Here is an 18,570-nt window from a genome sequence, read left to right on the forward strand (position 1 = left end):
AGATTTCTAACACAGCTTAAATCAAATGTCAGGATAAAGTTTGTACTTGTTCTCTTTATAGGCATATCTTTATGAGTGTGTTTTAGCTGGGTTTGAAGCTTAGGCAGAGCAAGCTCACATGAATCCTGAAAATACTATATTATCGTACTTTGGGTAAACTTTGATCCTTCTTCTTCCTATTTAAAATGTATACTGATGTATAGTGTTAGAATGTATCCTGTTAGAATAATTCTGCTGAATTTCTTCTAGGGGTGAGTGTGTGTCAGGTAGCTCATAAGTCTGACTGTCTAGGTCTTTAAGATAAGCAAAGTCTTAAGGTTAACATTAGCACTATAAATCAGTGCTTACTCTAATTCAGCTTTGGAAGGTGGTAGATTTGGGTAGTTATGTCTTGCTTAGGCTGATATTTCATAAAAGATTCTTAGGACAGATGCCACAGAAGACAATGTGGGTTCTGCAATGAGAAGCCCAAAGAATTTTTTAAAAGTTGTGTACAAAGCTACTGTCCTTTGCATAGATACCTATGAATAATTGGTTCAATATGCCTCAACATTACTAGATTTTTTAAAATAATCTTTGTCACAGAAATAAAGGCATTCAGAACTGTCTTTTGCTATGCCAGTCTTGAGGAATTGTAGTATATTGTTTCCATACTCTACGCTTTTTCTTCAGGAGATCGTATATTTCATTAGTTATCCTTTCCCCTCCCTTTTGCCAAGTGCCGCCTTCTTTTTCTTTTTTTGTTTTTAATTCCCTGATGTAAACACTTTCACCTAAATGTTAGCATCATGAATAAGGTCAGTGCAAGATGATGAGGATTTATTATCTGAACATCTTTACTGGCAGCACACTGTTTCACTTCTGCTTATAAGCAAGAATATCAGTTACTTCTATTATACCACTGCAATATAAGCGTTGGGAAAGCTCTGACTAGTACTTGTCTGTACTAGCAAATCAAATATTAATAAGAATATTTTTGGGTGTGGAGGCCAGCTAATGTGGGATGGATCCTATACATGCTAGTTAACAAGGCCTCAGAAACATACAGTTTCATGCAAGATGTCTGCTGATTATGTCACAGATCTTCCAGTTTCTGAACAATCCCGTGGACAGTTTGGGAGTGGGCCAGCAGCCATGACCCACAAACCTGCCAAGGAGCCTTCCAGCACTTCTGCAGTATGGACATTCGAGCTCCTGAGTGCTGTTGAATTTATTAGTGTATCCAGGGAGTCCTTGGTGTTCCTGCATTCTACTATGATTGATAATATGTTTGCCTCGGTGCTTTCTTTGAGCTTATTGTTCTCCTGCTGCCCCACCCAGATGTCTGGTGGTTTTGTTGTGGTTTCTGTTTTCCCAAATAAGGCACACGGACTCTTTTTGCTTCATTTACTGTTTATGATATTCACCTATTTTACTCTCCCTCTTTCAGGTCTTTGTTGTTGGAATGTAGCTACTTGTCCACCTATTTCTGCTAGAGGATGACTAAGTAACTAAAGCCACATTCACTAATACGTTGGATTTATTTTAAGCAATTAGCCCTTATCTAAAGAATTAGGCTTAAGGCTCTGCAAGCAAAAAGACTAATAGAAACTTTGCCTTATATACTTAATTCTTCCAGTCTGGTAATCAGTGCAGTTTAGGTGATGTAAGATGGACATAATCTGAGGGAGCTAATAGCCTCAATTAAGAACACAGCTAGGAAAATATGATTGTTACGTGAAATATTTGCATCAGTAAAGTGATTTGGACTGCTACAGGATTGAAACTTTCTCTTCTTTTAGTTATCTAAAGACATCGTCTTGAATCCCTGTAGCAAGAATCTGATCATTCATAGCTCGCAGTTAACTTCTGGGTGTGCCAAATACTTTGCAAGAAAAAGAAATTACAGCAAGACATTGGAGTCTTTAACTGTTTGTTTCTTCAGTCCTTGTAAATTTTTGTTCTTTGCGATGGTAAGCATAGTTTTCCACACTCAATATTGTCCATGAACAGAACATTGGTATTGTATCAGACCAGTTGTTGCCAAAAGAAAATAATTCCATGACTTGAACAAGCATATACTTATGAGGGGGTTTTATATCACTGGTGGTTTAAGCTGTGCAGTAGATACATATATTTGTAAGTAGTAAAGGTAGCTCATTTGGCTTCTTATATAACAACTTATACACATACTCGTCACAGACTTATCCTCAAATTATTGCAGAGACATTTATTTGTACCTTCCTAAAGGCAAACAAACAGAAAATAGACATATTCCACTCAGCGACATAAAATTCAACAGATTCATAGGTCAGATTTAGATGTCGAATAGTTTCTGATATTCATTTGGTTATATACACCTCCTGGTAAAAAGTCAGGCAGATACAAAAGATATGGCAATTTCAACACTATTTTTTCTTTCCTCACCAGTGGCATTTGAAACAAAATATTCACTCTTCTTTAACCATAAAACTACAAGTCATATGTACCTGATTTCAGAGGTTGCTTCACAGTTTTGAGTCTCAAGAAGATAAGACCAAATCTTTCCGCAGTCTAGAGTAAGTGTCTAACTTTCTGAAAAGCTGTCTTTCATTCTTACCTGTCCTTTCAACATAGCAAGTATGACTTCTCGCCCAGTGCCCAGGCCTGGTAAATATCATTCTTGAAAACCTACACAGAGTCCAAGCATTTTGGCTGGTATTATGAATTACTCTAAGTTGCAAATTCTCTGAAAGATAAACCTTGCTATGTTCAGCCTTATAGGACCAAATTTGATCTTGTACATCTTATCACAGTCCTTAACTGACTGAAACTTTTGTAGAGCCCTCAGCATTTATCCTGATTTTGCACATACAAACTTCAGTGAGAAATATAACATTAATTTCTGTTGGAACATTTTCAGGCCTATAATACACCTTTTAAAATTCCTGCCTTTAGTTCATTTGCAGTAGACATACTAATGAAATTATATTGGTAATGGTATAGTAGTACATAATGATGCAAAATTGCATTTGGTTACTGAATTTTCTTCAGTATTACATATAGCCACATGGACCATCGGTAGTATAATATTTCCTTTTTTTAATACTTTCAGATAAAGAAGCTGTATGTAATTACGCTGTCCTGAGTACTCGGATCTGATTCTGCAATCAGTGTGTAGAAAAATGTGTACCTTCTGCTGAAGGCCTAAAACATGACAGTGTGGACAACAGTCGTCATAAATTCAGCTACCCAGAAGGCAGATGGCCACATCTGAGTTGATCATCCTAGGCTTCTTTTTTTCATAAAAGAAGAAATTAAGAACTTCCTGAACATGCTTTCTCTAATCAGTTTTAGACTTTTGCTTCAGAATGAAATTAATCATGTCCTGTGAGGGCTAATTTGTCTCTGTTTATTACAGATGTCATCAAAACAGGTAGGTCAAACTATCTGTAACATAGACATTTACATTTGATCAAAGGAATCCCACCCCAGATTTCCAAAATAATACATGTATTTGAAGCTTAGGACACAGTAGCACCAAGAAAAGACAGATTCATCTTGTGTATTCAATCTCACCATTGACATTTCGTGCCTTCTCAAATAATATTAAAAATTTTTGACAGATTTAATTAGTGTGTAGATAATTCCTGTTCTTTAAAATAAGCAGGGTCTAAATAATTAGTGAAATATAAATAGAAGAGATTTAGGGACCTCCTAGAGACCATAATCTATCAAGAATTGGGAACATTAACATCAGGCATTCCAGCCATCTTTCTAATAAGAGTATTAAATATGCAGCCAGGTCCCAAAGATGAAGGTAGAGATCTGACCTCCATTCAGTAACATAAATAATTAATCCATCTGTCTATCTATCTACCCATCATCAATCTATTCAACTCAATCCTTCAGTTTGTTCTGTAAGTTTTGTAGAAAGAGAGGACTTGACTTGGGGAATTAGAGAAGTGTGTAACTAGAACCATGCATCTTGAAAAAACCTTCTTTGATTGCGCTTGATCTTTTCAGGGGAGTCATAAATTATTTTTTTCCTTGTACTTCTGCTGATTTCCACTCAACTTTAGGCTACCAGGATTGAAAATGTAGTTTGCTAACCTGATTATTTTGTTTGCTCTAGTGTTATATACAAATGCTTTGTTTTGCTTCTGTTGTCTCAATGTTAGAAATAACATACAGCAAGAATAGCACATTCCATGTACTGCACAGACATTCACAGAGAGGGTTTGTTTAAAAAAATTCTAATTTATTAGCATCTTTGAACAGGGTAATGCTCACATGAGGAATCAAATCAGTTGAACAGGATGGCTAGTTGCTATTTGGATGGCGATGGTAGTCCCTGTTGCAAGGGCCCTTTCAACAGTACCTTCACCCGAATCATCTGAGACTTTCCAAATTGTTCTAATGAAATTATTATAATGCAGATGGCTGATGGTTCTATGTGATCACTTCAGAAAATCACAGAATCACAAAATAGTTGGGGTTGGAAGGGACCTCTAGAGATCATCTAGTCAAACACCCTGCTATAGCAGGTTCACTTAGAGCATGTTGTACAGGGTCGTGTCCAGGTGGGTTTTGAATATCTCCAGAGAAGGAGATGCCACAACCTCCCTGGGCAGCCTGTTCCAGTGCTCTGTCACCCTCACCGTAAAGAAGTTTTTCCTCATATTGAGATGGAACTTCCCATGTTTCAGTTTGTGCCAGTTGCCCCTTGTCCTGTCACTGGGCACCACGGAGAAGAGTCTGTCCCCATCCTCTTGACACCTACCCTTAAGGTATTTGTGAGTATCGATAAGATACCGCCTCAGTATTCTTTTCTCCAGGCTAAACAGACGAAGCTCTCACAGCCTTTCCTCATAAGAGAGATGCTCCAGTCCTCTAATCATCTTTGTAGCCCTCCACTGGGCTCTCTGCAGTAGTTCCTTGTCTTTCTTGAACTGGGGGACCCAGAGCTGCACACAGTACTCCAAGTGTGGCCTCACCAGAGCAGTGTAGAGGGAGAGGATAACCTCCCTCAACATACTGTCCACAATCTTCCTAATGTACCCCAGGATAGCATTGGCCTTCTTGGCCACAAGGGCTCATTGTTGGCTCATGGTGAACTTGTTGTTCACGAGGACTCCTTCTCTGCAGAGCTGCTTTCCAGCAGGTCAACCCCCAACCTGTACTGGTGCATGGGGTTATTCCTCCCTAGGCGCAGGACCCTGCACTTACCTCTGTTGAACTTCATTACGTTCCTCTCTGCCCAACTCTCTAGCCTGTCCAGGTCTCGCTGAATGACAGCACAGCCTTCTGCTGTAGCGGCCACTCCTCACAGTTTTGTGTCATCAGCAAACCTGCTGAGCGTACACTCTGTCCCTTCAACCAGGTCATTGATGAATGAGTTAAACAAGACTAGACCCAGTAGTGAACCTGGGGAGCACTGCTAGCTACAGGCTTCCAACTAGACTCAACACCGCGGATCACAACCCTCTGAGCTCTGCCATTCAGCCAGTTCTCAATCTGCCTCAATATTCACTCATCTAACTCATACTTGCTGAGCTTCCCTATGAGGATGTTACAGGAGATAGTGTCAAAAGCCTTGCTGAAATCAAGCTAGACAACATCTACTGCTCTCCTCTCATCTACTCAGCCAGTCATGTCCTCATAGAAGGCCATCAGTTTGGTTAAGAATGATTTCCCATTGGTGAATCCATGTTGACTACTCCTGATAACCTTCTTTTCCTCCACATGCTTAGAGATGGCATCCAGAATGAGCTGTTCCATCACCTTTCCAGGGATGGAGGTGAGGCTGACTGGCCTGTAGTTGCCTGGGTCCTCCTTCTTGCCCTTTTTGAAATATGGAGTGACACTGGCTTTCCTCCAGTCCTCAGGCACCTCTCCTGTTCTCCATGACCTTTCAAAGATGATGGAGAGTGGCTTGGCAATAACATCTGCCAGCTCCCTCAGCACTCGTGGATGCATCCCATTGGGGCCCATAGATTTGTGGGTGTCCAGTTTGTCTAAGTGATCTCTAATTTGATCCTCCTCGACCAAGTAAAAATCTTGCTTTCTCCAAACTTTCTGTCTTACCTTCATGGTCTGGGATTCCTGAGAACTGGCCTTAGCAGTAAAGACTGAGGTAAAGAAGGCATTCAGTAACTCCACCTTCTCTGTATCCTCCATCACCAGGGCACCCTTCTCATTCAGCAATGGGCCCACATCTTCCCTAGTCTTCCTTTTGGTGCCGATGTACTTGAAGAAGCCCTTCTTGTTGTCCTTGTTGTCCCTTGCCAGATTTAATTCCAAGTGGACCTTAGCCTTCATTGTCACATCCCTGCATACTCTGACAATGTTCCTGTATTCCTTCCGAGTGGTCTGTCCCTTTTTCCACATTCTGTAAACTTCCTTCTTCCATTTGAGTTTTGTCAGAAGCTCCTTGCTCATCCATGCAGGTCTCCTGCCTCCTTTGCTTTATTTCTTACTCATAGCGATGCACCATTCTTGAGCTTGGAGGAAATGATGCCTGATCCTTCTCTGTGTGTGATCTTAAACTGTGTGCTAAACTACTCTTGTCTGTCTTTGCTATATACGAAAGACTGCTATGTGACCAAACTTGCATAAGCAGGAAGAGTTTACACTATTTTATATTATTTGTGTATCTTTTGGTCGTTCTACATCAGGAATCTGTAGAGTCTCTGAAACTGCCAGATTCTCCACCCAGGAAAACCAACACAATTAAGTGCACAAATAGTATCTACCAACTGGCACATGCACAACTTGGGGGAATGTCTGGGACTGTCCAAAACTCCAACTTTCTGTACCAGTTAATGAAATGCTTTGTTTGACAGTGACTAAGAGCTCAGTCAATCTTTTTGTCTGAAGTCAGTCCACTATTTCAAATCAGTGCATTGTCTCACCTATGCAGAGACTAGCTGGGGAGTTTCTAGACAACACAGGGAACTAATGACTAAGAGCACTATGGGTGCATACAGGAACAACTCTCCTACCCAACCAAACCACAGTTATAGCTACAGAGCAAACTTTAATTTCGTCCTTATATCACCATCCTTAAATTCCATGCCTACAGAAGTACACAAATTACTCAAAGAGGTACATGTGTAAAACACAGAGGAGCTAAAAATAATGTCCAGGGCTACTTCTTGGAAGGGAGAGAGTAGACTTTCAGTGCTTTGTAACCCTCATTCTGGTTTCCGTGCAAGACAGAATAGATGGAAATTCTAAAGATAGAAATTACTATCCAACCACACACATTTGTCCCTGTGCCAGCCCACTTTAGGAATTTATTTGTATTTGTGTTTTAAAATGTGAAGGGTAACTTTTTGGGGTTTTTTTACATGTCTTAGAACTTATATATACTCTTAAAAGGCTTGTCAGCTAAGGTCCTGTTCAGATCGCAAATTGCATTAGCACTTCTAGTCCCATTATTATGGCCAATTTTTGCTAAATGTAAATAATTAAAAAAAAAGCAGCCAATCTTATATAACTTTTATTAATTATATTCTGTATTCCATTTGTTTTATGTGTAATTAAATACATTTGGGAAAAGATTCCTTCTTATTTTCCCTACTCATGTTTTTTTCATGATAATTGTTTCTATTGCAGAACTAATTAAATACAATTCTGAAGTTCTCTCCTTTAAATGTAATTACCTTTAATAAAATATATATATATTTCTCACTATTATTCGTTAACAGCTGCTTTTTCTATTTCTCTCTCTTCCACTTATTGCTACAATTACACTTTGCACTTACATAATGTTATTAACATGGGACTACTGACGGAAGCAAAATAGTACAATCTATTTTATACAAATTGGATAATCACAGGGTACTAGGTCCTAGATTTCATCAAATAGGTCTCATTTTTTTTTACCCTGACATCTTGATGTTCGGTTTAGCACACTTCACCCTTATTTGCCTGAGTATTCACATGTCCTGCACTTCCCAACGAACACTGAAAATATTAATTCAATAACCAGACCAAAGAAGTGTCTTCATTAAAAAGGAGGAATCAAGAAGGGTCTTCTAAGGTCAGACATCTGGCTTCCTTACTGATCAGGTCCCCTTCACTGCAAACAAGCTTCTAAACTTACCTTAACCAAAGCTGGATAGCTGAATATCATAAGATGGATTATACGGATACCTCCTTAAAATGTTTCAGATTTCAGTCCTCAAACAATGGTACTCTGAAACAAACTGTCTTAAAAATGCAGACCTATGTGGCTTGACATTGGAACCAAACATAAGACACCAGTTTCCTCACTGCTAGAACTTTCCTTCAGATCACTCCTGTAAGCACTGCTCTACGTGGTTATTAACAGTCTGTCAAGCCTACAAATGGGGTTTAATACTAGCTATAATTTATTACAAAAAGTTTGATAATATGATCTTTCTACAGCTGCTTCTCTAAATCCTAAAGACCTAAGAAATCAGAGGAGTCAGAACTCACAAGGGAAACAAAAAAGATAACAAATAGTGAAAACAATTCAAGAGGATAGACAAGTATTAGGGGATAGGAGCAATTAACTGGACAATGATGACGTAAGCCACATGTTCTTAGCTTAGTTTTCTGTAAATCTGTATCCTCCCATGAATCCGCTGGATATGTTACATAGCTGACAGGTAAAATTAGGATAGACATAGTGTGCTCAGGGACCAACTCAACTTCCATCCAAAGATACTTATGAATAACTTATCTAATCTACATGTGTGGAAACAAGGTATATTTATGTCTGGCAGTATAGTAGGCCACTAAACCTTGCGGAAGTTGCTCTTGTATGTTTGTTTCTCAATAAGTAATCTGATCATAATGGTGTGCAATCATTTGTACCAATTTGGTATTACATCACCTGTCTTGTAAGAAATGAATTCAAATTTGCTCCAGCTCACTGGTTTAAGAATTACTTTTCTATTACCTTCTGAGCAATAAATGGGTGCAAACATGTGTGTGAAATTTCAGTTCAATGTAATAGCATTTTATGTTCATTTTACAGTCCCTTTGTACAGATACAAGCAGAAAAATATAGAAGAGATTTCTGAAGTTCCTTCTAAGAAATGAAAAGCAGTGTTCTCAAATATGGCTGCCTTCCTGAAATCATGTCATCTCCACATCTGTATAAAAAATGATTGACTTTTACCAACGTTTTGTATAGACATCCTTTTCTGTTAGGATGTTTAATTATTCATCACTAATACCATATGGAAATTGGATTGATGTATTGACATAGCTTACCATACAGTATGCACAAATATTGGTCCTTACAGAGGAAGGGTGTGCAAATTGGCTAAAGAGTGGCTTCTCACACATGCAAAATCTGTGAGGTGAATTAGTAATCTTAAAATTGTGTATGATTGATTAATGTGCATAGGTGTTGCATTATTAATGTGGGATGTGCATGAAAATAGTCTTTGTCATCTACACTTCACAATTTGGCTTTATAAGTTTGATTGGAAAGATTCCATAATTTATGCAGTAATAATGTGTTACTGGAGTTGGCTCCCACATCTTCTTTTCAAAGACCTTGTCTGAAAAGGACAAGCTTGAGTGTTTTTGGTAACCAGCCAGATTTATGTGTCCAACAATGGTTTCTGAATAGAGATTTCTCTTTACAGGTTATGCTTTGTCTGAAAGGGTGTGGGAAACACAAACTACCTAGTTTAATAATAAGATAATTAGTTCATTCATCTGTTAAGATAATGGCACAAATTCACAACTGCTATTACATGCATGGCTGGAAAGAATGCTGTTTTTTAAAAGTAGTGCAGTAGCAAAAAGAAGCAGCATTTCTTCACATGCAGAGGTAGTTCATATAACATAAAGCAAAGTATTAGAGAGGGCTGCATAGCTTCCCACCAGAAAAAAACCTTTTATTTCTAATCTGGCTGAATGCAACAGAGTAAGAAAAATCTCAGTCTTTTACAGCTGTGATATGGAATTATATTAATTCTTTATGTCTCAGACTGTCAGACTGTTTAAAATTTAATAATCAGAAATGTAGATGAGCAGTTGAAGGCTATTATTCCTGGACAGTAATACTGAACAGCCAGAAAATATGTTCTAAAGTTACCAGAGATTATTTTCTGTCTGCTTATGAGAGCAGTATTTGTTGTTTCTCAGTCTGTACTGAAACCTGTTCAAATCATTAAATCACAATCATAAAAATCTCTAATCGTCTCTTTTTGCCAGGCCAACTGTCAAGGTCAAAATCAAACTGCTGAAACCTTCTATTTTAAAATGTTATACAGATTGAGGGATATTTGCATACAAAATACAGAAACCATGTTTGAAATTGTAAACATAATTCCAGGCTACTTCTTTTGATGTTTTAAAGTAGATTATTCTAAAACTGCATCATCTCTTTTACGCGTGTATCACAGTACAGGTATCAATAGAGTTACAGTTACCGAGATCTAGAATAATGCTGCAGCCGGACAGTTTTCTCTTTTGACAAGCACATTAAATGTGCATAGAGGAATTATAAAACTTTTTGTAAAACTCTTGTCATCATAATTCTTATGTGGACTGAAGACATGGCACGTTACTTTGGCAGAAGTGAGGTGTATCACCTGGCTGTCTATTTGTACACACACCACATCGACTAAACTAAGGTAAAAATCTATAGCTTGCAACTCAGCAATAGCATATTAAATTAAGGTCTTTGTGTCTATACACAAAGTTGAACAGCTCATTCTCCTGCTAATACATAACAAGTTATATGGTTATTCCCTTTTACTTTGCTAGGATCTGCAGTGTACACTTAACAAAAAGAGAAATAGTCCCCAACATTTGACGAAAAATATTTTGTGCAAAGTTTCTTCCTCTTCAAAAGCTCTCAAGGCAAAAAGATACTGGTAATTTACTTTTATTGAAGCAGACTTCACTTGGGGGTAAACGTATGTGAGGAGGATGACAGAAGATAGATAAGGCAAATTTCCTCTTGGTGCCTCTCATTTTTAAATCCAAAGAAAATATCAATGGTGCAACTTTTCATCTTGTACCTTTCTAATTTGTACAGTTGGATGCATTTAAGGCATATTTTGGTACCTTCAGACAGCTTACTCTAGCCAGTAGAAGACTGCGCCACATCATGCAGACTGGCATGTGTCGGCAAATCTGACATGAACACACCTTTTGTGAAGAAAACCAGGTGAGAAGGTAAGTGAGAAGATCTGGAGAAGAGGCAACTGTGATGTGCATGAAGATCATATTGCCATGCTCAGTGTTGACACAGTGTTGCGGTTTAATCCCAGCTCATTCATTTTCCCCCAAATTTACTTCAATACGTCTTGCAATCTTTCCTGTTTTAGTGCTCACCATGCCCTGCTGAATGAAACCATGCAGGATAAAAACATATAAAGCAACCCTCATCTTTCTCATGTTTTAATATCTGGTACAAAGAAAACACCACTGCTACTGAAAGCAATGCCATTTTAAAGTCCAAAAACTTCAACCAACATAGAATTTGCATCTCCATTACTCATCATAGAAGATTGAGAGCCTGTCATCCCTGGCATCTCCCCTCAGGCATATATTCTTTTTCATGCTCCCACTAAGACCGAGGATCAACAAAGTACAAGATGCCTTACATTCTTCACACTGATTCAGCCCTAGGAAATACCAGTCTTCAGCTTTAACCTTACTTTGACAGCAGCAGAGTGGGTCAACAGCATCCTGCTTCACTAGAAATCACAAAGAATGATCATCTTGCTAAAGACTAGCAAGTTCAACAGTTCACTTCCAAAGCAACATTCACCAAGGCTCCAACAGAAGCTTTTCAGATTTCAGGCCCATACTTGAACTTTTTGACTTCAAGTTGTAAATCCTTTCGGGATAGAGGTTATGTAGAGACTTCTATGCACCAGAAACTCTTGTCCTACAATTTACAGGCTGCTCCTGACATGTGAGCCCAGAAATCACCAGCAGCTCACCAGATGCTGCTGAACCTTACATTGCTGTGCTGCTCTGGAAAGTCCCCTACTCAAGATCCCTGCCGTCACTTTCCCTCTAAGACCAATCTGTTATAATAAGGCATGCCTATTGTGTTTCCCAAAATGCCAAAGGAAGGGGGAAAAAAGTGAATCTATTGCTTAATATTTTTATACAATTATTGTCGGAATATCTTTGAATACAACACATCGTTTTTCTACAGTGACTGAATTCACCGGGGGAGGAGCCAATATAGGTGTTATACGTTTAATTTCTCTACGCATACAGTCTTTTTTCACAATAATCACTCCAATATTAGAAAAAGGTAAGGGTTTACAAACAGCTGTTTTTACTCTTGGCCTTGTGGAGAAATAATAATTTATGTATTGTTTATTAGATATCTGAGCAGAATTCTGTTAAAGTGAAGAATTTCATTGTGCCTGTGAACACAAGTAACATTTTAGTTTTTAATAGTAGAAGACTTATATTTACACTGTGTGTTAGCCCAAATCCAAATTCTACTTTTTTGTTCATGAAGTTGGAATGTCAAGACTTCTCATTCAGACCTGAAAAACCTTTGCTACCTCTATTATCAGTGTAGCATTTTAAGTTTTATCCTAGGTTTACAACTAATATACAACCGTAATGTAACAAGTAGTTTTTTCAAGAATTTTTGTTCCTCACTGACAAGACACTTATTTTCAATTCTCTCATATTCCTACTGGCACTTATGCATTTTCTTTTGGGCAAAAATTCTCAGCTTCATCCGTACTTACCTCCTATTTCACAACCTGTCAAATAGCTACTCAGGCAGAAAAAAAACCCTGTATGTAGTCCCTGTAGACTGAAAATTAGCTTACTCATAGTTTTGACTCCCCATGGGAATTACCAATTCACTGATTGCTGAAAAGTCTGCCAGCGCTCACAGGAGTCATCAGTGATCACTGAAAAAAATAATAAAATGTAATGCCAAAAGCCTGTACTTCAGATGACTTAAAAAAATTTTGCCTGTTTCCATACAGCCCACTGCTGGCTGCACAATCACTTATCTTTTGAATCTGGTTCTGAAACCAGTACTCAAGTGCTTGAACCACATATTTCGAAGCGACAAGATAGGATTTCTTTCACCTAACTTTAGACATTTATGATGTAGACTTCTACATATGAAGTAGTTATCCTAAGCTTCCTTTATACTGGAGACAGTTAATCACTTAGAGATATGATTCATCTGACCTATGTTGACATCTGTTTTAGGATAAATCTATGGCTGCTCAGATTAGTCCTATCTAACGTGACTTTGTCATAGAGCAGTAAGACTATTAGAGATTTAGGAATAAATGTAAACATTCCTAATGGTTTTTCTGCAAGACTTCTTTGATGAAATACAGAAAATTAGAACTTCTAATGTCTTTTCTGACAGAATATGCTAATACCAGAAAAATGTACAGATCAAACTCTGTGGGCTAATCAAGGTTCTCCATGCAGTGTAGGATCCAGTAACTTACTAAATATTTTTAATTTCTGCTTGAGTTACTCCTAATAATTGTCCTGGTTTGGCCCAAACCAGGCCAATTAGTCTTAGAGAAACCAAGGTCACTGCTAAATTCCTCACTGCTTACGAGTGAAGAGCCGAAGGGGGGTCACTCCTGCAGGGAGAAGCAGACAGGGCAGGTGACCCAAAATTGACCAACAAGGTATTCCATCCCATACACATCATTCTCACTTTCCTATTTATCACTAACCCACTGCCTCCTGGAGGTGGGGCCCAGGAGGGAGGGGCCCTCCTGTCTCCCACTGATTGGTACCAGCTTTGCCAAATCTCCAGTTAAAAGCCTGCAGGTGTGATGGCAGGGGGAGCTACTGTATTTTCCCCTCTGCCCATGCTGGCGGGAGCAACTCTGCCTGAGGAGGATTTCTAAGCTCTCAATCTTGGTTTTGTATATATTTGATTATTTCTATTATTATTATTATACTCTTTTTCATTATTATAGTTTATTAAAACTGTTTTAACTTTCCAACCCGTAAGTCTCTCTCCCTTTACCCTTTCCCTTAGGGTGGGGGGGGGGAGGGTTAACAGAGAGCATCTGCCACTGGGTTAATAGCTGGCCCAGCTTTAAACTGTGGCAGATTTATTGGTGCCCAACGTGGGGCTCGAGAGAAGCTCCAACAGGTTGCTCTGATAAGTTGAATCCTGGCTCTGGTGGGAGGAGACCCGGAGACCTCAGCTGAGAGAGTATCAGATTTCTTCCTTTGAGATTTATGAGGGGTTGGAAATTAAAACAGATAGTGAAGATGGTGATGTCATTCTTGAATGCTGTGTTATCTCATCTTTTTATAGAGTTTCTTTCACAGTTGAGTATTGCAATGATGCCTTACCTGCCGTGGGCACTGTGTTATTGCTTGCTTCTTATGAATGTTTACATGCAGTTTAGCAGTGGGTGCTGGTCGAAATGTATTGTTTTGGTATGGGGTTTGATACTGATTTATGCTGTGATAAACTGGGCAGTTCCTATTCTGATCTCTTATCTCTATGACACAATGATGGGCAGCTTTAATCGCGAATCAGTAGCAGCGACTTCATCTGCACGCTCCAGGCATCCTTTAGCTGATTCTGTTAATGATTACACTTCCAGTTTTACTTCGGGAAATAGCACCTTCTCCTTTTCTGCCAAGCTGATTCCACTAGATTTTGTGAAATTAGGATGGTGCTGTCTAGGTGGCATGTTTTTATTTTTGGTTGTCCTGAATGTGTTTCTGATGTGGGATAAGATCAAATATCGGTGCAGGAACAGTTGTAGGTGTTATGCAGCCACCTCAGATCCTACAGCATGTGCTGCCGCTACAGCCACTAAATCCACTGAAACCTCAGCAGCCTGCACCACAGCCACTACACCCCCCAAGATGGCCACTGCAGCTACTCAGACTCTAACGAGTCTCAGCACTCCCACTGCATCTACTCAGACCCCAGCATCTATTGAATCTGTACCAATTGCTCCTGTAACCAGGAAGAAATACCGAAACAAATCAGCTTGTGAAGAGAAGGATGATGACTCAGAGCCTTCTAAGGCAGAGCCACCATATGACCCAGGTAAGGGCCCTTCTCAGGCAGAGTTAGGGCCTGACACAGATGGGGGTTTCCTCGATCGTCCTTTTAAAGCAGACCCATCACAGAAGAAAGGTCCTTCTAAAGCAGAACTATCACAAGAGGAGGACTCGGACGTAGAGATAACCTATCACTCCTTATCCCTGAAGGACCTGAAAAATATAAGGAAAGACTTCAGCCGTTATGACGGTGAGCCTATTATTACCTGGTTGCTCCGATGCTGGGATAATGGGGCAGATAGCATGCAATTAGATGGCAGAGAAGCCAGACAGTTGGGATCCCTGTCCAGAGATGGTGGTATTGATAAGGCGCTTGCAAGAAAGTCAAACACTATCAGTCTCTGGAGGCGACTCTTGTCAGCTGTAAAGAGCAGGTATCCCTATAAAGATGATGTTATGAGCCACCTAAGCAAATGGACCACTATAGAAAAAGGTATTAACTACCTTAGAGAACTAGCTGTGCAAGAGATCATTTATAGACACCCACGGGAAGTTGGAGATCCTGTAAATCCTGATGAAGTGGAATGCAACCGATCCATGTTCCGGAAGGTCGTGAAGAATGCTCCACCGACATATACCCATACATTGTCAATATTAGTATGGGGAGAAGATGATATGGCACGTTCTACTGTGGGCGAAATGGCTAACTGTATGCGACAGTATGAAGATAGTATTTCTTCCACACTGCAGGCACGCATCTCGGCTGTGGAAAAACCGACTAAGGAAAACAAGGACTCATTTAAACAACTGTCAGACAAACTGTCCAGGATTGAGAATAAACTTGACTCTCTACCTACACAGGCCCGCGTTGCAGCTGTTAGGAGAATACACTCTCCTACAGGACCAGCTCAAAGGAAACAGAACACATCACGAGGTATCCTGTGGTTTGCCCTGCGTGGTTATGGGGAGGACATGAGCAGATGGCATGGACAACCTACCAGAACCCTACAGGCACAAGTATGTGAGTTGCAAGCTGAAAGAAATACCAGAGAGAATTTTTCTAGGAGGATGGCTGCTCCGGTTACCAGTGAGCAGGACCCCAGTCAGGGTAGATGGGCCTCAAATCACTTTTTCCAAAGTGTGAACAGGAGAAATGAAGGTCCAGTCCCTGTGAGCAGCACGAATCCATTTCTTAATTAGGGGGGCCCTGCCTCCAGCCAGGTGGAGGAGAGGGACAACCAAGTTTATTGGACTGTGTGGATTCGATGGCCTGGCACATTAGAACCACAAAGGTATCGAGCCCTGGTAGACACTGGTGCACAGTGCACCCTCATGCCATCGAATCATAAAGGGGCAGAATCTATCAGTATTTCAGGAGTAACAGGAGGATCTCAAGTGTTATCTGTATTGGAGGCTGAAGTGAGCCTAACTAAAAATGAATGGAAAAAGCACCCCATTGTGACTGGTCCAGATGCTCCGTGCATCCTTGGCATAGACTACCTCAAGAAAGGGTATTTTAAGGACACAAAAGGATATAGATGGGCCTTTGGTATAGCAGCTGTAGAGACTGAGGACATTAAACAGCTGTCTACCTTGCCTGGCCTCTCAGAAGATCCTTCTGTTGTGGGGTTGCTGAAAGTTGAAGAACAACAGGTGCCAATTGCTGCTGCCACAGTGCACCGACGACAATATCGCACCAATCGAGACTCCCTGATCCCCATTCATAAACTGATTAGACAATTAGAAAATCAAGGAGTGATTGGCAAGACTCGCTCACCCTTTAATAGTCCTATATGGCCAGTGTGAAAGTCTGATGGAGAATGGAGATTAACTGTGGACTATCGTGGCCTAAATGAAGTTACGCCACCGCTGAGTGCTGCTGTGCCAGACATGCTAGAACTTCAATACGAACTGGAGTCAAAGGCAGCCAAGTGGTATGCCACCATAGACATAGCTAATGCATTTTTCTCTATTCCTTTGGCACCAAAGTGCAGGCCGCAGTTTGCTTTTACCTGGAGAGGTATCCAGTATACCTGGAATTGACTGCCCCAGGGGTGGAAACACAGTCCTACTATTTGCCATGGACTGATCCAGACTGCACTAGAAAAGGGTGGAGCTCCAGAACATTTGCAATACATTGATGACATCATTGTGTGGGGAGATACAGCAGCAGCAGTTTTTGACAAAGGGGAGAAAAACATCCAAATTCTTCTGCAAGCTGGTTTTGCCATAAAAAGAGGCAAGGTCAAGGGGCCTGCCCGGGAGATCCAGTTTTTAGGGATTAAATGGCAAGATGGGCGTCTCCAGATCCCGATAGAGGTGATTAACAAAATAACAGCTATGTCCGCACCAACTAACAAAAAGGAAACACAAGCCTTCTTAGGCGTTGTGGGTTTCTGGAGAATGCATATTCCAGATTACAGCCAGATTGTACGCCCTCTTTATCAAGTGACCAGAAAGAAGAATGATTTTCAGTGGGGCCCTGAACAACGACAGGCTTTTGAACAGATTAAACAAGAGATTGAGCATGCAGTAGCCCTTGAACCAGTCCATACAGGACAAGATGTTAAAAATGTGCTCTACACCGCAGCTGGGGACAATGGTCCTACCTGGAGCCTCTGGCAGAAAGTGCCAGGGGAGACTCGAGGTCGACCCCTAGGATTTTGGAGTCGAGGATACAAGGGCTCCGAGGCCAATTACACCCCAACTGAAAAAGAGATACTGGCAGCATATGAAGGAGTTAGAGCTGCCTCAGAGGTAATTGGTACTGAAGCACAGCTTCTCCTGGCACCTCGATTACCAGTACTAGGCTGGATGTTCAAGGGTAAGGTTCCCACTACCCATCATGCAACTGATGCTACATGGAGTAAATGGATTGCATTAATTACACAGAGGGCTCGAAGAGGAAACCCTAATCGCCCAGGAATCTTAGAAGTGATCATGGACTGGCCAGAAGGCAAAGACTTTGGAATGCCACCAGAAAAGGAGGTGACACGTGCTGAAGAAGCCCCACCATATAATGAACTACCAGAGGATGAGAAGCAGTATGCCCTGTTCACCGATGGATCCTGCCTTCTTGTAGGAAAGCATCGGAAGTGGAAAGCTGCTGTATGGAGTCCCATATGACGAGTCACAGAAGCCACAGAAGGACAAGGTGAATCAAGTCAATTTGCAGAGGTAAAAGCCATCCAGCTGGCTTTAGACATTGCTGAACGAGAAAAGTGGCCAAGGCTGTATCTTTATACTGACTCATGGATGGTGGCAAATGCCTTGTGGGAGTGGTTAAAGCAGTGGAAGCGAAGCAACTGGCAGCGCAAAGGTAAACCTATTCGGGCTGCTGAATTGTGGCAAGATATTGCTGCTCGGCTAGAGAAACTAGTCATGAAGGTACGTCATGTAGATGCTCACGTACCTAAAAGTCGGGCAACTGAGGAACATCGAAACAACCAACAAGCGGATCAAGCTGCTAAAGTGTTCCAAATAGATTTGGACTGGGAACATAAAGGTGAACTATTTTTAGCTCGGTGGGCTCATGACACTTCAGGTCATCAAGGGAGAGACGCAACATACAGATGGGCTCGTGACCGAGGGGTGGACTTAACCATGGACTCTATTGCACAGGTTATC

The sequence above is a fragment of the Nyctibius grandis genome, chromosome 2 (assembly GCF_013368605.1).
Source record: "Nyctibius grandis isolate bNycGra1 chromosome 2, bNycGra1.pri, whole genome shotgun sequence".
Classification (NCBI taxonomy): Eukaryota; Metazoa; Chordata; class Aves; order Nyctibiiformes; family Nyctibiidae; genus Nyctibius; species Nyctibius grandis.